This window comes from Sus scrofa, chromosome 1 (assembly GCF_054392235.1).
Source record: "Sus scrofa isolate SSC_HxYL_T2T_F1_AM1 chromosome 1, Sscrofa_HxYL_maternal_Yorkshire_Landrace_v2.0, whole genome shotgun sequence".
Classification (NCBI taxonomy): domain Eukaryota; kingdom Metazoa; phylum Chordata; class Mammalia; order Artiodactyla; family Suidae; genus Sus; species Sus scrofa.
In genome coordinates, this window is record NC_139383.1 from 198,853,862 (window position 1) to 198,875,464 (window position 21,603).

At 41.9% G+C, this 21,603-nt stretch overlaps 1 long non-coding RNA gene across 1 annotated transcript; it reads left to right on the plus strand.

The window, feature by feature from the left end:
• Positions 1-1,698: 1,698 nt before the first annotated feature.
• LOC110257018 (uncharacterized) lies at positions 1,699-21,133 on the plus strand. The gene is made up of 4 exons (XR_002339168.2): positions 1,699-1,929; positions 2,912-3,052; positions 17,816-18,091; positions 18,657-21,133. It is a non-coding gene; the product is annotated as an uncharacterized LOC110257018 (long non-coding RNA).
• The last annotated feature ends 470 nt before the right edge of the window (positions 21,134-21,603 follow it).

Consider the following 21,603-nt stretch of genomic DNA (forward strand, 5'->3'; position numbering starts at 1 on the left):
CACAGCAATTTAATTTATTTCATTTTATTTTATTTTGACTGGAAAGAACTGTTAATGCTTTTTAAAAATGATTTTTATTTTTTTCCAGTATAGCTGATTTACAGTGTTCTGAAAATTTTCTACTGTACAGCAAGATGACCCAGTCACACATACATATATACATTCTTTTTCTCACATTATCATGCTCCATCTTAAGGGACTAGATATAGTTCCCAGTGCTATACAGCAGGATGTCATTGCTAATCCATTGCAAAGGCAGTAGTTTGCATCTATTAACCCCAAATTCCCAATCCATGCTGCTTCCTCCCCCTTGGCAACCACAAGTCTGTTCTCTATGTCCATGATTTTCTTTTCTGTGGAAAGTTTCATTTGTGCCGTATATTAGATTCCAGATATAAGTGATATCATATGGTATTTGTGTTTCTCTTTCTGACTTACTTCACTTAATAGGAGAGTCTATAGTTCCATCCAGGCATTATTTTGTTCTTTTTTATGGCTAAGTATTATTCCATTGTGTGTGTGTGTGTGTGTGTGTGTGTGTGTGTGTGTGTGTGTAATCACATCTTCTTAATGCATGCATCAAGACACAGCAATTTTAAGGGTGAGTGGATACACATGATCTAAAAAGGAGAAGGAGAAGAAAAAAAAAGAGATATAGTAGGAAAAGCAGGAGAGGGTGTCAGGAAAGCTAAAGGAGATGTTTCAAGATGTTAGGAGAGAGTGAGAGTTCTAGAAAGAAATGAACACAGTAAGATTAAAATTCTAATGGATGAAATTCTAAAGTTATAAATGGTATCAAAGTGCCAGATCCAATAGGTATGTATGTAAGCTCTCAAAATGAAGTTGGGCCAGTCTATATATTTGCTCCTGTGCTTGTCTACTTTACTAGTTGCTGCTTTTTGTCTACTCCTGCTGTTTTTCTGTTTGGACCCCTGATCATGGATCATGGACCTCAGATTCCCCTGGGAGTACCTTCCAGTTGTCTAGTAAGGACCTTACAAGTTGTGTAGAAAGGACCTCTCTGGAACATCTTGCTTTCTGCCTCTTTAGGCAGAAGAGAAAATGGGTCCATTGACTAACAGATGGTTGCGTGGCATGTTTAATGGCTGGAAGAGCCAGTCAGGACTGGCTTGTGGTGTGGCAAGAGTAGGTATTTGAAAGAGTGCAGTCTCATAGCTCTCATTTCTTGAAAGGCAGAGGGAAACACAGGGGACAGGAAGGAATAAAGGCACCCAAAGTGCTGTCCCCCCATGTGATGCCTGGTCAGGGAGACTTAACCACGTCCTTGTCCTTCTTCCAGGGTGGGTTTGGAGTGGAGGAGTGGATTCTAAGGAGCAGATTCAAAAACAGCAGATGGAACATGGCTATAAAATAACATATGAGGAAATACCTCAGAATTCATACATCTGCCCAGATGCTATTTCCAGCTCCAGGCATGTCCTCCCCTGGGAAGGAGAATGCTTGTTCCAGGGATGTTTTCATGAGTCTGCATGCCCTTGGGGTTCTTCATCCCCTTCAAAGATCCCCCTCTTCTCCTGTATTAGTTTTCTACTACTGCAGAATAAATGACTACAAACTTAGTGGCCTAAAAAAGCAACACCCATTTATTAGCTCACTGTTTCGTAGGTCAAAAGTCCTTGTGGGCTGGCCCAGGTTCTTATCTGAAGATAAGAATCAGCTCTGAAGCTCACTTGGGCTGTTGGAGAATCCAGTTTATTGCTGGCTGCCAGCGAGGAGCCACTCTCCTAGGGGCTGTGCCCTTTCCCCATCACGTGGCCCCTCCTTCTTTAAACCAACGAGACGGTGTGTCCAGTCTTTCCTCTGTTGGGAACCTTTCTGACTTCCTCTTCTGCCACCAGCCAGAGAAGATTCCCTGCTTTTAAAGGCATCAACTTCAACTGCTAGCCTGGGAACTTCCATATGCCATGGGTAAGGCCCTAAAAAGACAAAAATTTTAAAAATTAAAAAATTAAAAAATAATATAAAGGCATCATGTAGTTAGACCTAGTCCACCCACATAATCTCTATTTTAAAGTCAAATGATTTACAGCCTTAGTTGCATTTTGCAAAATCCCTTTGCCCTGCAATGTGACATGATCACAGGAGTAATGTCCCATCTTATTCACAGGGTAGGAAACTATACAAAGATGAGGGTCTTGGAGTTCCCATTGTGGCTCAGTGGAAATGAGCCCAGCCAGTATCCATGATGATGCAGGTTCGATCCCTCACTTCCCTCAATGGGTGAAGATTCCGGTGTTGCCTTGAGCTGTGGTGTAGGTCACAGACGCAGCTCAGATCCCATGTTGCTGTGGCTATGATTTAGGCTGGCAGCTGCAGCTCCAATTCAGCCCCTAGCCCGGGAACTTCCATCTTCCATATGCTGCATGTGCAGCCTTAAAAAAGAACAAAAAAATTAAATAATAAAAAAAAAAAAGGTGAGGTTCTTTAGGGGTCATTCTTAGAATCCAGCTCACCACATTTTCACAGCCTTCATTCTTTTAAATGCCACCAGTAGTACCAAACTTTTAAGAGTGGATCTGCTCTTTTGGACACAGCAAAACTCATAGGGAATAAGATGAACCAAGCTTTTATTTAAAAAATGGATTTGAATAGAAAGTGATGTGAGTGTTTTGCTTGCTTGACCCATAGAGAAGATCTGAAAGTAATTTCAACACAGAAGTTTTCTTATTTCACATGTGATTATGCTACTGAAAAGGGAATGCTTTTCTATGGGAACCAATGCCTTGAAAAAAAATAATAAAAATAAATATTTGAGTGGAAGCCCAGTGTGTAAGTATGTGAAGCCCAAATTTTCCCTCCCCAGTTCTGGATGGACTGGTCTCCTAGGCCCAACATTTATTCACTAGCAATGGAATTTGTGTCTTAATTTCCCTTTCTCTCCACCTGCAAGGGACACTGCGCCAGAGGAGTAAAATTCCTGTCTAGCTCAGCAGTTCTAAAGGGGAGCAAAGCCTCCTGGGCACTATTTGGACAGAGAGAGACGGGCTTTCGAGTTTTGGTGGAGTTTGGACAGACCGAGCATCTACTGCAGGTGGGTGGTCTAAATAATCTGCAGACAGTTTAACTCCTTGCAGTCTTGGGTCCTGGAATATGCCTAACATTTCAAAATCAGCTTGGTTCTGGAGGCACAAAGTTTAGAATCAAAGATGATTTCATTCAAACAAGGAGAAGCAGCTGAAGCCAAGTTCCCAGAGGGAGCTGTTTTTCCTCAGACTTCCTCTATTCGACTTTCTTGAGCCAAAGAAAGTATTTAAATAAATAACAAAGCCTACATGTTTTAACTAGTGTGAAGCCCTCTTCCTGAGGCTCTCCTCTCCCTGCTCTCAAGCTTTGTAATGTCTGTTGGGAGAGGGAGGGAGGGCAGAGGAGAAACAGGGGTTGCTTCCAGTGACCAAACCCACAAGCTAAAGTCATAAAGACCTAAGTAGGAGGAAAAAAAATTGGACTTCAGGTTTAGGATTACATAAATGTGTCCAATTCTATGATAAAAAGGGAGGAAGTGGGACATATGTGTCAGGGATGAAAACCACGTCAAAGAATGAGGTGATACAATCCTCACATTAATGGCAGAATTTCTTAAATTTGCAAGGTTAGGACTTGTCAGATGTGCTGTAGATATCAGAAACGAAGGAATAATGCATAAAATGAAGGTTCCTTCAAGAGACTAGCCGGCTGTAATAACGAATACTCTTTAAAGTGAACATACCCCCACACATGCATATTTATCTTTTAGATTGTTCATTATTTGCATCTGAATAAGATTCCCTCTCCACCATCATGCACCTGATGTAAACTGGAATTTTCTATTTTAATTTCATCAGTGTGCTGACCCTAAAATATTTTGTCCAGACTTTCATGGAGACATAGTAATTAAATGAAATATTTAATAAAATTAATTAAATATCAAATTTAATACATTCCTTCTTTTGCCAGTTCTTTACTTTTCTTTTTTTCTTTCTTTCTTTCTTTCTTTTTTTTTTTTGACCATGCCAGCAGTTCCTGGAATCAAATCTGAGCTATTGTAGTGACTTGAGTCACAGCAGTGACAATGCCAGATCCTTAGCCTCCTCAGCCAACAAGAAACTCCAATTTCTTTCTTTTCTTTTCTTTTTTTGACCCAGGATAAAAATTTCCAAATTTAAGACATCCTTGTCTCAGTAATAGAACTTTAAGCAACTCGGTGGGAGTAAAATTTGATCTCGAGTGTCTTTGGAACTTGAGAGTTAGAACTTAATTTATCATCTCTTCAAAAATTACTTTCAAAATCCTTTACAACCTGAAGATTTAGCTATCACCAAGAAGTGAGGGGAGAAAATAACTTTGTATGATGTAAAGATCGAGAGTTACAACTTCCAAGTCAGACAGACTCACTTACAAACCCTGGCCCTGCCACTTAATATCTGTCTGTCTTTGGGCGATTACTTAACCATGCTGAGCATATTTCCTCACCTATAAATTGGGTCTAATAATAATAAATACTAAATTGGGTAATATGTAAAGCTAGAATAAACACTCAAATATTAGTTATTAATATTATTTCCCCTCCTCTGAGGACTTTAAGCACAATTATTTTAAGGTTTTTTTTTTTTAAACTTTGATAATTTACCAATAATAATAATCCCATAAGAACCAGATCATGAGACTCTAGTCGATGAAGCCTCTTCTTCATGAACCCATTAACCTCAACCCTGAACTTGAACCTTTGCCTCAGGGTCTAAAAAGAATTTCGTCCTCTACTGCTCAACCAAATATTCCCCTCACCCACTTCCTTTCCTTTCAAATAAACCACCCACCAGTTTGTCAACATTACATTGACAGCCTTCTCTGTTTGTCTTGGCTGATTGATTTTCCTGAGTGCCATTAGAGGCATGAGCCTTCACCTGTCCAGGCTGGGTTATTTGGTTTGTAATGGCCTGGAATGCTCTTATACTTACCCTCTTGAAAGAGGTTAAGTTAGAACCCAGGCCTAGCCCGTAAATGATCTTGTTAGTCACGATGTCTTACCTTGATATACAACCTTAGCAAATGGGAAATGATAAAATGGCACTAAATGCCTTTTTCTATGGGAGTGAAAATTCATTGCCTCAATTCAGGAAGCTGAAGGAAAAGGACAATATTTTGGATACAGTTTTACATGTGTAACATATGTAGCTTATTATGTGGAATACTAGAAGGGCAGAGTGCCATTTTTTTGTTTGTTTGTTTGTTGGTGGTGTGTTTGTAACTCTTGGATATTCTAGATCAGGGTTGCTAAAACTATGATCCATGGTCCAAAATGGCCCTCGGCCTGCTTTGTTTTTAAAAAATAAAAATAAAAAATAAGTGATATTGACCACACTCTAGCCGGTTCTTTTAAGCATTATTTCTGACCGCTTTTGTGCTACAATAGCTGAGTTGAATAGTTGAAACAGAGATCTTGTGGCCCACAAAACCTAAGATATTTTCTCTCTAGCTCCTTACAGAAGTGTGCCAACCCTGGGGTATTTACACTAGGATGAAGCTTCCCCAAATCCTGTCTTGGTTTGCTTGGTATGTTTTGCACATCCAGTGTGTTTGTAGCAGCCATACTCCAATTTCCTGGGACAGCCATCCATTGTTATTTCCCTATTATTCTCAGATGTATACATGAGGAAATTTATGCTGAATTGATGGTATGTTTTGTTCCTTGGTTTTAAAAAAATACAGTCCCTGTGGGTATAAATGCCAGGTTTCCTGAGAAGCATGGAAAAACAGAAATTGGCACAGGCTGCAATGATCACTGTGTTGAGTCAGTGTAATCATTATTTGTCCTGAGGCTTCCTAGGTATTTTGAAAATGTCTGCTTATTGCAATTTAGCTTTTCATGTTAGAACATAGGTGAGGGTTTTCATTTTCTTCAGCCACAGAAAAAGCAAGGGAATTTAGATCAGTGAATGCTTCTCCAGCCTCACTCCTCACCCATACCTAAGGCTATAAAAACATGTTTACAAGAAGTATTCTTCAGGCAAACAAGATTCTTGACATGAATTGTGCCTAAAAATGTTATTATCTTCTACGAGATAACTTGATAAGAGAGCACTTTAACAGAGTGCTTTATATTTGTTCCCTAGCATTTTTTAGTGATTGTGGGATTTATGGTGATAAGGAAAGTCTATTAAACTAAACCAGATAGCCTAAGGAGAGAAGCAGCGGATAGTAAAAAGAAGAATATTGCTCTGAAGAGAAAGATAAACTCTCCCAAAAGTTTTTTATTATTTCATTGCATCCAATATATGCAAACACACCAAAAAATTCAAATATAGGATGAAAAAGATGATGCAGAAAAATATCGGGTGTGCAAAAGCAACCTGAAAATGTGTGCAGCTGATATATTGCTTGGGATTGGTTCCTTAAATGCACAGCTAAGTATAAAGTTATTTCAGGTTGCCCCCAACCTAAAATGCCTGCCTTCCTGACAAAGTAATTATTTCTTACATAAGTGCTCCACCTATTCCATCTGTGGAATTCCCTTCTCTGCTATCAGGAGAACAAACTGGAACTATTTGGAGAACTCACAGGCTATAAAAATGAAAAGTTCTGAAACTTTCAAAAAATAGCAGCTTGATTAAGAGAGTTGGTTGAGGGGGAATAATTTTTAGATTATGATCCTTATCCCGGCCAGAAAAACATGGAATGCTGGGCCCAGATTTAGGGCAGCAGTGCAGCCCAATTCTAAGGCAGGGATGTGAGAAGTTGTGTTCTATGGGGGAAGGGAACCAAGACTCGAGTACATCCTCCGGCTGGGTAAAGGGAGAGGAAGAGTCTAGGTATAGGACCATCGGGTGGTAAACGTGGAGACCAGGAATGAGCAGAGATGTGAAGTGGCAGGTGGAGTGTGGTGGAGACGTGTTTGGGGACGTGCGAAACTTGGGAAACGTGCTATAGATGGACACTTCTGTGGAAGTGTCGGTAGCCACAACTGGGATTATCCTGGAGCTTTTCGTATTATATGGATAAAGGTCCAGTCAACAGTCAGAATCCACCACCATTTATTTTAATAGAAGTAAAATTAAAAAAAATGAAACCAACCAACCAACACCTTAGTATGAAGAGTTAACTAGATATAGAAGGATTGAAAAGGTAAAAATGGAAACATAAGATATCAAAAATTTGGCAACTAATGGGAATTCCCATCATGGCTCAGCAGTAATGAGCCTGACTAGTATCCATGAGAACTCAGGTTCAATCCCTGGCCTTGCTCAGTGGGTTAAGGATCTGGCATTGCTGTGAGCTGTGGTGTAGGTCACAGACACAGCTCAGATCAGCTGTTGCTGTGACTGTGGTGTAGGCCAGTGGCTGCAGCTCCAATTTGACCCCTAGCCTGGGAACTGCCAAATGCTGTGGGTACGGCCCTAAAAAGACACACACACACACACAGACACACACGAATTGGCAACTGATGAAAACAGCTACTGCTCCTGAGTTGGGGGGTGGGGGGCTGAAGGAGGGGTTTGGAGAAGGGACCCTGTGGGGCCTAAAAACTCAGACCTCTGAGGAGAGGCTTGTGTTTGTCCACCCAGGCTGTCATGAAAAAAATACCTGTGACTTAAACATGATGTTCCCGAGGCAGGATCTCAAGATTCAGGTACAACATGACCAGTTTCTGACCAGAGCTCTCTTCTGGCTTGCAGATAGCCAACTCCTCGCCATGTGGGCACATGGCCTTTCCTGGGAGGGGGAGCACTAGTGAAGAGAGAGATAGAGATTTGAAATAGGCCCCACTTTATGACCTCATTTAACATTAATTACCACCTACTAGGCCTCTCTCCAAATACAGTCCCATTAGGGGTTATGGCATCAACCTATGATTTGTGCATGGGCACGATTCAGTCCATGGTAGGGATGCCAGCTGGTCTGATGCTGATGCAGCCAAAGTAAGGAAGGGAGGCTGGTCTCTGAGTGGTGAAAAAAGCTGCCGACTGGGATCCACTGCTGCTTCTGGAAAGAACTGCCAAAGCCAGGGAGAATAGGCAAAGCTGGATAAGGCCAATAGGAACAGTACTCTTCCTCCTCGGTTTTTCTAGTCTCCCTCCAGAATATTGGCAAAGCAAAGTGTGGTTTGCAGAGTCCCATCCTCAGCATCACAAAGCAGAGTATCAAAGGGAGAAGCTGAAACTTAGAGGCAAGAGCTTAGTTACTGACTCATTAGCAGTGTGGCAAAGACTGCTGGTTGCTTGTTTTTGACATCTGTTCTTTCTTTCATGCTTAGTAACAGAACCCAGAATTTATTTGGAAGACAAGACTCAGAGGATGTTTCTCAGCTTTCCTTGCAGCTAGATAAAGTCATTATTTTAGCTAATAAACGTATGAAATTATTATGTGGGACTTCAAAGAAGTCGGTCTTTTGTTTTTATTTGTTTTGTTCTTTCTTTCATCATGCTGCCCAGAATGTGGATGCAATGGCTGATGCTCTAGCAGCCATGTTGGACCATGAGGAACTAGAGCCACGCTCAAGGATGGCAAATTAGTTGTGGACTTTGACGATTTTGTGAAGTAATCATACTAGTCATGAATTGCTAACTTCAAGATTACTTTTATATGTATAAGAGAGATTAAGTTCTATGTTGTTTATGCATTTTAGGGCTTTTCTCATATATGCAGCCCAAACTAATCCTAAGAGAAAAGACACCAAGCTGGCTTGGACAGATAGATACACCTTGCTTAATAAAGCACAATCATCCCACTTCAAATGATTTTCCCTCATGGTACTGTAAATTTTAGTTGACTTTGTTATTAAAAGAATTACTAAAAATGCCCTTATTTAGATATTTAGTTATATTATAAATCTTTCCCACTTTGTAGCAAATATTTCTATGAGGATTAAGGAAACATGAACCATCCCTAGCTTCAGGAGATTTTAAAAAGTCAGATTATTTATTTTTTTCTAACCCCAAGCCAATTACACTGATGATTTGGGTGTCTAATGGAAATTACTAATTTTTGCAACAAACCTACAAGAAATGATATTGTTATTCCCATTTTACATATAAGCCCAGAAAACTGAAGCCCAGAAAAGCTGAGCATGTAGCTGAGGATCCACAGTGAGAAGTTGGTGCTAGGAATCTGAAATACTCTTTCCACTCTACGACTCTGGCCCCAACTGGGCTAGTCATAATTCATTTCTATTATGGATCACCTACATTTAATGAACGAATATGGAAACTAACTTCTATGTATAACACCATTCATATGGCAGAATAAATTTCAAACCACCAGTTGGGGACTGCCCATATTCTGAGTGACAAAAATGTCACCAAAATAATTTCAGTAGAATTTACAGATGTTGAATAAGCAACGCAGAATGTTCAACAATAATGTTGATGTCCAGACTGAGCAGGCATCTTTCCACTGCAAGTGTAGCCACTTTAAAATTTATCAGCACTGCTCAGATATAACTCCTTTCTCTGTAACCCCCAGGATCAATGCATAGTGGCCTCCTCTGGTTCTTACTGTCACTGCCTCTGCTCTGAGCCTCAGCAGAAGCCTCCATCTAGCTCAGGCTTTTTAGCGTTCCACCCTCGACCTTAGGGACCTTGCCTGTGACAGCTCCTTGGAAGAGCTGAAGGCACTCGAAGCCACCTTCCACATCCCCTCTTGAGACATGAGGAAGTCTTTGAATCTGACCTGTGCTTTGTGCTGGCTTTTAGTAGAATTCACAGGGGCCATGAGAGGTGTCTGCTTGCCTGGGCACTCTCTGCCTAAATACTCAGCACCACCATGACCACTCTGCTGCCCCCTCCCGAATCAGTGTGAGACGCATATATTTTGAATCCACACCTTTCACACTCCGGATGGGAAGCGGGGAGCAAGGGCCTTTAGCAGAGGATTTTCAAACCTGCTTGGGCAGTCTTGGTTGGCCCTTCATCCCCCTCCCCCCAGGACTTTCCACCCTGGTTGAGCAGTGGGAGTGGAGAGGCAGCCAAAGGGTAGGCCAGGAAGGCTTCTCAGAAGCATCTAGATGCTCCTGATTTCTCTTTCCAGCTTCTCAGGAAGGGATCCTATCTCCCTCCTGTTGGGGGAGAAACTCCTGTTAATCCTGATCCCTCACTATTTCCTGCCTGGTCTGTGCTCTACCCCAGGCTCTGGCTCACTCTTCCACTCAGCTCTTTTAGAAATCAAAACAAAACTGCATCTCTTCTTATACTCTTAGTTTTCACAAATTAAAAATGCTGGGTTTTATGCCTGCTATGACTTAAAAAAAAAAAGTCTTTCTTTCTGTTTCTGCCCTCCCCATGCAGCCCTGAATATGCTGGATCCAGTGCACGGAGCACTAAGGAGCAACAGGAGTACCTCTGTTTAAAATCTCCATACATTAAGAGTTCCCATTGTGGCTCAGTGGTAATGAATATGACTAGCATCCATGAGGATGCAGATTTGATCCCTAACCTTGCTCAGTGGGTTAAGTATCTGGCATGGCTGTGGCTGTGATGTAGGCCAGCACCTGCAGCTCTGATTCAACTCCTAGCCTCGGATCTATATGCCTTGGGTGTGGCCCTAAAAAGAAAAAACAAACAAAAAAAAACAACAACAACAACAAAAAAAGAAAAGACAAGACCCCATATATTAGCCCATGACATAAATAACAGAAACCAGCGCAAGCTAGGTTGAAAAGGAAAGAGAGGAACTTGGTGGCAGAAATGCCCCATCGTTCTCTTTCTTCCTTGCTGGCCTCCCTTCTCAGCTCTTGCTTGTTCTCCCTCTCTCCCAGGATGTAATCATGAGGGAGCCCCAGGGCTGCTTCTCTTTTCCACCTATGCTCCATGCAGGACTTCTCTCAGGTTCAGAGTCTTTCAAGTCGGACTACACACAAACAACTCTCAAATTCATGTCCTCCAGTTCAGTGCTCTGACTCAGCTTGATATTTCTACAGCCAACTATCTACCTAATGTTATCCTTGTGGCTGTATAAAAGCACTGTCAAAGCCAAAGTCCTGATTTCTCTAAATCCCCATTTCCATTGCCTGTCCCTCTAGTTGTCAGGCCATAACCTGACTGTGGTCATCCCCCCTCATTTGTTCACACCCTGCAGCCAAGCCTTTGGCAAACCCTGTAATCACCCCTGTGGAAACAGGTCCAGAACCTGCTTTCTCCACTGTGACTGTACTGATTCAAATCCCCATCACCTCCACTTGATTCTTGCAGCTGGCTCCTTTCTTACCCATCTAGGGTTTATTCACACTACAACCAGGGTGAGAGTTCTGAAATGTGATTCATTTCCCTGAACTACTGGGATCACAGCACTTTAATTGCTTCCCATCTTGCTCAGAGTAAAATCCCAAGTTGCTATCAGCACTCTCAAGGCCTGACACTTGGCCACAGCTCTGCCCTCTGCTGTGGCCGCTCTCTCGGTCACCTCTCTGGTCCAGAAAATACACATCTGTTGTACAGACATGCCAAGCGCCCTCCTGCTCAGGGCCTTTGAATTTGCTCTTTCCTGTCTGGAATGCTTTCTTTTCAGATATTTGCATGGCCTACTCACTCCCCACACTCAAGTCTCTGCTCAGTGTCATCATATTGCGATAATCCCCGCCCCACCCCACCCCCGCCCCCACATTCTTTATAAGATACCAGTTTCCTCTCCTGCCACCACACTCCCTATTTTCCTAATCCTGTCTTATTCTTTTCCATGTGTCATGCCATATTTTTACTTTCTGAACTCTCTTACTTTATTGCCTATCCCCCCTACTTCCCGCACCAAACTCACTAGAGTGCTAGCTTTATGAGAGTAGGGGCTTTGTTTAACAGTAACAGCATAGTAAGCTCATAGTCTTCGCATAAGGGCTTACCTGGTCTTTATTAACTACTTGATTGGATATTTCTTAAATAAGAGAAGAAACAGGCAGGTCAACAAATCAGGATATATCAATTAGCTGTTGCTTCATGATAGAAACCCTCAAACCCTGACTTAAAACCATGAAAGTATTATTGCTTGTGCATCTCTGAGTCAGATGGATGGGTTTCCTGATCTGGGTCAGGCTTGGGATCTCGAGGTTTGCTCCTAAACTGATGATCTGCTGGCAGGGATAGAATAGCCTCACTGCCCCACTCTCATGTTGGGTGATTGACAGGCTCCTCACTGGGATGAAGGCGGTAAATGGGTAACAAGTCTCTGATGATCCAAGAGGCTACACTGCACTTGTTCATGTAGGAAGCAGAGGAGGGCAGAGAGACAGACTGAGGAAGTGTGGAAACTTGTCCATCATTTTTTACCACACTCCATTGTTTAGTGCAGGTCACAGGGGCATCCCAGGTACAAGGGAAAGGGAAACACTCCACCACACAGAGGGCCTGCAAATCACACTGGGAGGGGTAGGAACTGCTGCTGCTTATGCCAATCACTTTGCCACATGGAGTATCTTATGGAATCCAAGGAGTTTAATGACAACCAGGTCTAGGAAGCCTTAATATTTAGATGTGGAATTCACAGACCTTCGCATCTGTGACCTTCACCACAGCTCACAGCAATGCCAGATCCTTAACCCACTGAGCGAGGCCAGGCATTGAACCCAGGTCCTCATGGATATTAGTCAGGTTCACTTCCGATGCACCACAATAGGAACTACCCCCTCTATATTTCTGACGTTAAAGTCACTCTTTCCAATTCCTAGATTCTGAATTTCACAGCTCAAATTCTAGATTCCCAGGGGGAAATTATTGGCCTAGCTTGGGTCAGGAGTTCCTTCTGGCTCTTCCTTGTTCCAGTTCACACTGGCTAGAAAGGAAGATTAAACTTAGGCCCTGTAGATGAAAGGGCAGTTCCCAAAGAGGTGGAAATTCTCAGGGAAATTAGAGGAAAATCCCCCCAAAGATTTGTCACAACATCAGAATATAAGTTTTTGAAATTCTAGCATTTTAAATGTATTACCTTTTAAATATTCAGTTTCCCGTGAAATATGCGAAAGAGATTTTTGTGAAGAGAGCCTTGCTAGGGGTCTGTGGTTAATTTAATATAACTTTTAAGAGACACTGAAAATATTTAAATAAATTGAATTACTGACTAACCAAAATAATACTATAAGTGTAACCAATAAATACTATAATTTTAACCAAAATAATACTATAAGTTTATGCTATATTAATATGGCATAAACTTATAGTATTATTTCATATTTCTCTTGCTTTTATTTGGATCTATATGACATCTTTCTTGTGCTTTGTTAAATAGGCTTTGTTGAATTTTCCTTTGGTATTGGACTTGGCTTACTGGGTTTTGAATTTATGAGGCAAAGAAATGAAGAAAACAACAGTGAAAGATACTAGTTTTCTATTGTTGCTGTAACAAATTACCACAAATTTAGTGTCTTAAAACATTTATTTTCATGCATTTCTAGAGGTTAGGAATCCAAAATAGGTTTTGTTGGGCTGGAATGAAGACTCTGGCTGAAAGCAAGAAGGGATTGAGTTTCTACTTGAGACTCTAGGGGAAAATCCACTTCCTTGCCTTTTTCCAGTGTCTAGAAACCATCTGCATTCCTTGGCTCATGGTCCCTTAATTCAAATCACTCCAACCTCTGCTTCTGTTGTCATCACATCTCCTTCTCTGACTTTGACTCTCTTACTTCATTCTTTTGCTTATAAAGGACTCTTATGGATACATTAAGCCCACTGAGATAATCTAAAATAATCTCCCCAACTTGAGGTCTTTAATTTAATTAAAACTGCAAAGTCCCTTTAGCCACATAAAGTTACATATTCACAGGTCCTGGGGGTAGGACCTGGACATATTTGAGGGGCCATTATTCTTCCTACCATCCTGGGTAAGTATAAAAATCAGATCAATCCATCCTTGAGTCACATAGAGTCTACATGTTTCTAAGTACAGAAGGTTCTTACTCAGGACGTCATTAGAGATCACTAGGGTCTCCAACAAGTAGGGGTTAAACCTATGCATATTTAAGTGATCGGTATCCTCAAACCCTCAGATATAGGAGTAAACCAGAATTTGTTAATTTGATATCATTATATTATTGCAAAAATAGTAACATTTCCAAGTACACATTCATCATCTGGTAATTGTTGTTAAACCACTCAATTGCTGTGTGATTCATAAATTATTCCAGAGCATTGGCAGGCAGTATTGCCACTGTTGTCAAGTCTTCAAGACACTCTTTCATTTTTGGCAGAGTGGTTTTGCTCTAGCTTTCTTCATTCATCACCGAGAATCATAATTCTTCATAAAATTTTAACCCTGCATCTGAATCTTCCTAAGAGATCAGCTCTGCACAAGCTCCTCACTAGTGCCTCTGGGTCATTATGGCAGTCTGTGGGTACTTGATAATCTTGCAGACAGTTTGTCTGGCTTGAAAATATTCATTGCAATTTAATTCGCATTAAACTGGCCTCCACTGGAGTTCCCGTCGTGGAGCAGTGGTTAACGAATCCAACTAGGAACCATGAGGTTGCAGGTTCGATCCCTGCCCTTGCTCAGTGGGTTAAGGATCTGGCATTGCCCTGAACTCTGGTGTAGGTCACAGACGCAGCTCGGATCCCACGTTGCTGTGGCTCTGGCATAGGCTGGCAGCTGCAGCTACAGCTCCGATTAGACCCCTAGCCTGGGAACCTCCATGTGCCGCGGGAGCGGCCCAAGAAATGGCAAAAAGACAAAATAAAAATAAAAATAAAAGTAAAATAAACTGGCCTCTAGGTACTACAGTGGTGTTTAGAGAAATCTTGCTAAACTAGTTACTTTACACAGAATACCTGCCTTATGTAGAATCACATATTGCAAGGTATCTAGAGAAATTTAGCCCTCCCCTGAGGACTTGTCCTGCCTTTAAAATCCACCCTGTCTTTTAAGGGCTGCCTAGAATCTCATGCTAGGAAGCATTCCTGTTAAATTCCCATTCTCCTGTTAGGGACACTTGGTGAGATTCAAATGTCAATGATTCTGGTTACCCAAATCTCTGTCTCTTTTTTTCTTTTCTTTTTCCTTTTAAAAAAATTAAAGTATAGATGATTTGCAATGTTTCTTCAAGTTCTGTTGTACAGCAAAGTGATCCAATCACACACCTTTCCTTGTGCTATACAGGAGGGCCCCATTGCCCATCCATCCCAAATATAACAGTTTGCATCCAAAAATGCCCATCCATGTCACTCCCTCTTCCTTCCCCTCCTGGGAACCCCAAGTTTGCTCTCCTTGGCCATGATCTGTTTCTGTCTTTCTTTTTTTTTTTTTTTTCTGTCTTTTTAGGGCCATACCCTTGGCATATGGAGGTCCAATTGGAGTAGCTGCTGGGCTATGCCAGAGCTAACAGGATCTGAGCCATGACCTCGACCTACACCACAGCTCACAGCAATGTCAAATCCTTAAACCACTAAGCATGAGGCCAGAGATCGAACCCACATCCTTGTGGATGCTGGTTGGGTTCGGTAGCTGCTGAGCCACAATGGGAACTCCTGTTTCTGTTTTTTTAGATAGGATCATCTGTGCCATATTTTAGATTCCCCCAAATCTTAATGTGTATGTGCGTGTGCATGTATGTGTATGTGTGTGTGTGTGTGTGTGTGTGTGTGTGTGTGTGTGTGTGTGTGTGTTGGGGGTGAGGGGTTAGGATTGGTTTCCCTACACCATCAAGTAGTCCTCTGACTCAGCTGGGTGTCCTACAGCTTAGCTCAGTTCTGACACTCTCTACCCGGGGAGTGCTTGGAGAGAGAAAGAAACCAGATCCCACAGATTAAGACTCTTCCTCCCCTTACCCACTTCATTTCTTTTAGATTTTTTTTTTTACATTAGGAAAATGAAAGTATAGTTGCTTTACAGTGTTGTGTCAATTTCTGCTGCATGGCAAAGTGACCCAGTCATATGTATATATACATTCTTTTTGTTATATTATCTTCCATCATGTTCTATCCCAAGAGACTAGATATAGTTCCCTGTGCTTTACAGCAGGACCTCATGGCCCATCCATTCTAAATGTAATAGTTTGCATCTGCAGACTTCTAGTTTATGCCTCTCCCTTCCATCTCCCCCTTGACAACCACAAGTCTGTTCTCTAGGTCTGTGTGTCTGTTTCTGTTTTGTAGATAGGTTTATTGGTGCAATATTTTAGATTCCACATATAAGTGATATCATGTGGTTTTTGTCTCTCTTTCTGACTTACTTCACTTAATATGAGAATCTCAAGTTGCATTCCATGTTGCCAAAAATGACATTATTTTTGTTCTTTTTTATGGCTGAGTAGTATTCCATTGTATATATGCACCACATCTTCTGAATCCATTCATCTGTTGGTGGACATTTAGGTTGTTTCTTGGCTATTGTGAATGCTGCACTGAACATGGTCCCCTCCCCCATTTATTTTCTATTTTTCACACAGATAGAAAATGCAGTTTCAGGACTTTTTTTTTTTTTTTTTTGTATTTTTAGCTATTTCTTGGGTCACTCCTATGGCATATGGAGGTTCCCAAGCTAGGGGTCGAATCGGAGCTGCAGCCACCGGCCTACGCCAGAGCCACAGCAACGCAGGATCCGAGCCGAGTCTGCAACCTACACCACAGCTCACAGCAACGCCGGATCGTTAACCCACTGAGCAAGGCCAGGGACCGAACCCGCAACCTCATGTTTCCTAGTCGGATTCGTTAACCACTGCGCCATGATGGGAACTCCAGTTTCAGGACTTTTTAACTCAAAATCTGGGCTATATTTTCTATCCAATCCAAGTGAAACAATGAAATGATTACATTCCAGCCTAGGCTACCTTGCAAATTGCTGCCTGGTATTCTCACTCACCCAGGGAAGTTCATTTGTGGAACAGAATATTTGCACTCATAAAGTGCACTTGTTTTATGCATTTATTTATTATTTTATGTTGTCTTGCCTTCAAAAACTAGATTATAATCTGTGAGCAGAAATTATAGCTTCCTTTTCTTCAAAGAGTGAATTGTTCCTTATGTGGAAACTTGTAAACACTCCAGTTTATGCTGATAAAAACAAAATAAATAGCGTGCATATAAATGTGAGGAGTAAGTGTCCTAAAGTACCAGTTATAAGTTTTCACCTCTGATGGGCTGCTGTGATCACAAAGGAGAAGGATAGGATCAATGAGTGATGGATGCTACTCTGGGACTGCCCTGGCTTATACCTGCCCTGGCTTATACCTCCCGTAGAGTTGATGTTGTCTGCATGTAGTTTCGTCCTCCTTTTCACTCTCGAAGGATCCTGGTATAGATAGTTAAATGATCACCCTAACACTGTGGGTACAAGAAAGGGGACTGGCCATGTATGTGCAACATGTGTGTCATCCCATGCTGTTTTACATCTATAAATGTTGTAAGAATCCAAGGGACAGGATCAGCTTCCAGGGAGAAGGGTCAGCACGGTCAAGATGAGCCTGCTGGACCCCAGCAATGCAGCAAAGATGAGAGCAAAGTCCAGGTATATGGGCTTGAGAAGAGGAGGACTGGGTGGGCCCCTGAATGACTAGCTGTCATTGCAGACACAATGGATCTTGGGCAAAATGCTGTTATAATAACGACCTTCCCTGCAGGTGAAATTGAGTCATTCCAGACCTGACTGGGATCTGAGCCGAAAAATTCTGGTCTCCAGTGATTTCAGCTGAGATGGTCTTGGGAGAAAAGTTACAGAAATAGAGCATTCCTTCTATAGGGTTTGGGTAGTTAGAGAGATTCAGATCACAGAAGCTTCTAGAACATCAGCAGCTATCATATGACTCAGTCATTCAGACTAAATAGATAGCAAGAGTTCACTGATTATTTGCATTCAAATATTACACAGAGAGAACAAATGGGTAAGGATTTTGTTTTACTCTCTCTTCCAGAAATCATGGATGAAGAAGTGAGTGCCTGTCTTCCCTGAACATACACACTGTCCATTGAGTCTCCCATAGAGTTGATGTACAGAATAGAGTGGTGATGAGGAGCTTTGGATCTGAGGGGAGAGGCAGACCTAGGTTTGAATCCCAGAAGTGTCACCAAACAGATAACCTGACCTCAAAGCCTCAGTAATCTCATCTGTGTCATCGGGAAAATCAAGACGGTGACCACATAGGGTTGCTGGGAAGATTCTACAAGGACAGTCTTGCACACACCAATTGGTCAGTAGATGCCAGTTATGTCACTCATATAAAGACCAGTGTTTCTTGATTCACATTGACTAGTATAGTGTCCTTTCTCCATGGAACTTGCCCAGACTCTCTGTGCCCCACCATCACATGTTGATGTGAAGTTCCCTTAGTCATGGCAGCTCCGTTGTGATCTGAGGTTCAGTCAGTGGAGAAGATTGCAGCACTGACAAACAGCTGGGAAGTGTCCTGGGTACCTACGCAGGGGAAGATGGGAACTGGCCACAGGGGGAATTGATTTGGCAGTAAAGAGCTTGCTATTTTGGCTTTCTCACTGCAGCAATTCACTGATGGCACAGAAAGAGTGTTCTTGTCCACTCCCATGCAGATACATTCCAGCTGTTTTCTTCTAACTGCTCTTGTTCCCCACCCTTAGATAGCCTGAATATTTCTCTTAGGCATTTTTTGTTCTTCTTAGAAAAGAATAAGAAAGATAAAGGTGATTCTACTCTGGTAACTTCCCAGAGAGTACAGGAGATGCAACTCACCACTCATTGTCATTACATTTTCTCTCCTTTTCTCTCCTTATACCTCAAAGCTCTGGAAGACGTGGCAAAACACCCTGTCAGCCAACAGCTTGTGCCACAGCCATTTTTCCTTGTGACAGCTCATAAAAGGCTGCAGACTAATTCCTGCGAGAATATGTATGAGAAAATACAGAAACGCTGTCAAGAAAATCAAGAAAGAGGCAACTAATCCCCTCCCTGAGTCTGCCACAGGTCCCATTGAACAGAGCCTCTGCTGGAAGAAATGTAGAAAGGGAGCTGCCTTGATTTTCTAGGTGAGTGGCACTGAGCTCCCAGGTAGGGGTAAGGTGGAGTTTCTTTGGCTGCTGCAGCCTTTGGGATCTAGCCTTTCCATTATCCATTAAGCTAGAGATTTTGTTCCAGATATATTTTTTCCTTCAGTTTGAGGAGTAAGAGAATGGTCAAGGAAGGTGTGATCTCAGTGTGTGCCCTCAGATTCACTTCTCTTCTGCTCTGCTCTCTATGGCCATGGGGCTGACCCCTGCCTGCAGGCTGGTTCTCAGCCTCCTACAGCTGGCTTCTGCTTGGAGCAGAAGTGGTGAGCGGAAGGGGGTTGCAGGAGGAAGGGAGCTCACAGGAAGCTCTCTGCTTTGAGTGCTTCCTCTGGCATGGCTGCATATACCCTGTGACCCAGCTCCTCCTGGACAGGTCCATGGAGGTGCCAGCTACATCCTGTGACCTTGGCACTGGGCTCTGAAGACCTAATACCTCCCCTCATCTCTCTCTGCTATTGTTCATTTCTGCATTGTCACACTGTCTCCTGCTTGGCGTCCACCTCTTCTGTCACCTTTGTACTTAATTCCCTGCATTGATTTCCCTTTATTAAAAAATGATAAAGTGGTTTCCCTGTTGGACCCCGACTGCTACATGTAAGCAGTTGGGAGGAAACCAAGCATATTTAAGTATTTTTCAAGCAATAAACACAGTGAATGTTTGTTTCTAGATTACCTTGGAAATAAGTCAACTTACTTAATGCAAACATTTGGAGGCCATTGTAATTAGACCTCTGCTGTTTGAACAATGCACAGTCATTTGAAAATTTGAAAGTCAGGAAAAATATACTAGATACACGATGGGAAAAAAATGAAAAGGGCTCCCAGCATCTCCCTTTACCCTATTTTTCGGAACTCATGGGCACGACCTGCCTCATGTCTTCCCTTCCTTTGCTCTCTGTGGAGAGAAAGAGCAGGGCACAGGCAGACCTGGGCAAAGGGTGCTGGAACAGCTCAGGTTCTTTTGTTCATTTGCCTTAAGGCCGGAGTGAGTGAAAGAGATCTATTTGTGCCAGGAAAACTATATGTTGTGGTAACCAGCTCTCTCTTTTTATTTCTTGGCTCCATCAAGTCCTCAGTCTATTGGAGTCTGAGGTTTTGGTAAAAATGCAAAAACATACTTTCTATTATGATCTGCAGTTTTTTAGAGGAGAACCCTCATAAATGTTCAATACAGCTTTTATACACAGGGTGCATAAAGTGCAGTAAATATACACATGGTCATTTGTGCTTTGCTGCTCTGAAAAGCATGCTTTAAAAACTAGAATTTCAAAGCAGCCTCCTCGAGGACATTTAATTCCACCTGGGACGTGGATGGTGTGAGACCTACTGGCGGCTCAGGCACTGTATTGAATTCGTGCACCTTTAGCCACAAGGAAGGAATTCACAGCAAACCAACTCCTTAGTATAGTTCCAATAAAATCAGAAGCACCCAGGCCAGTTATAAAACAAGGCCTCCATTTATAGAAGAAAAGTGTTATAGAGGGTGATATTCCACTGCTAAAGAGGTCATCTGATTCATGTGATAACAACAGCCTGTTGGAATTTTCTGGGCACTTTTATGTGTCCTCAAACTTTCTCTGTGAACAAAATGGACACATGAGTAGTGTTCCTTAGATATCTTTTTTTTAAAAAACAAAAATGAGCATGTTCCCAACTTTATCCAAAAATGAACAAAAAAATAAAAATGTTATTGCAAGGAATATTTGTGGATATATAAAAGGTGTTTCTCATGCCCTATCTTAAGAGGTACAGGATACCGTACAATTTGAGTAAGTGCTCTTGTAGTTAAACCACCTAGAATTCTGCAGCTAGTAGGATGCTTGTGTGACAGGGTGATTTGTGGAGATGTTATTTTTTTCCCTTTTCTCGAGTTGCAAGCAGAAAGGCAGTTTTCTGTGTTCTCTTGACTCAGGGATGTTCCTATCTTGAGCCAGCTGCCTTCCCTCATTAAGGTGATTATGTCAGGGGCATGGAGGGCAGGGCAAGTGTGCACACCTTCTAACTGGCACCGCCATGACTGCGCATTCTCCCTCAAAGTGGGGAAACCAGGGCAATTCGCTTCTAGAACTGAAATGCACAATCGTGCCTTACCAGCTGAAGAAAGTTAGGTCAAGAAAAGCTCAGTGACTTGCTCAACATCACACTTAGTAGGTGGTACAGCTGGGATTTGAAATCTTACAATAAATTTAAAAATAAATGTGAAATAATTGAGCTAGCTATGATTGTTACTATTATTATTATCTTTCTATGGTAATCCTGTGTCTCTGAGTTCCATCCCTAGTCGTCATCTTCCCTTGTGTATTCCATGAAATATTAACACTTTTGGAGATGTAGAGAGCTGACATGTGCAGATCAGAAAATCATGCATATGTAAACATAATCATCACTTTAAGTACTCCATCAATCTTTCCATTTTCTTATCTTTATTTCCCATAATCAAATAATACAAGCTACCAGGATATTTTTCTAAGCTACCATCTAAACCTACCACTGAAGAATACTGTCCTCTCTCCTTCTTTACCTCCCCATCCCATTTTCCTGATCCTGGTAGAATGGTTGGAAGTAGAGAGAGTCCCTTGTTACACCATTTTTTTTTGTCTTCTTCTTTTTTTTTTTTTTCTCCTGGGGCCACACCCGTGGCATATGGAGGTTCCCAAGCTAGAGGTCTAATCAGAGCTGTAGC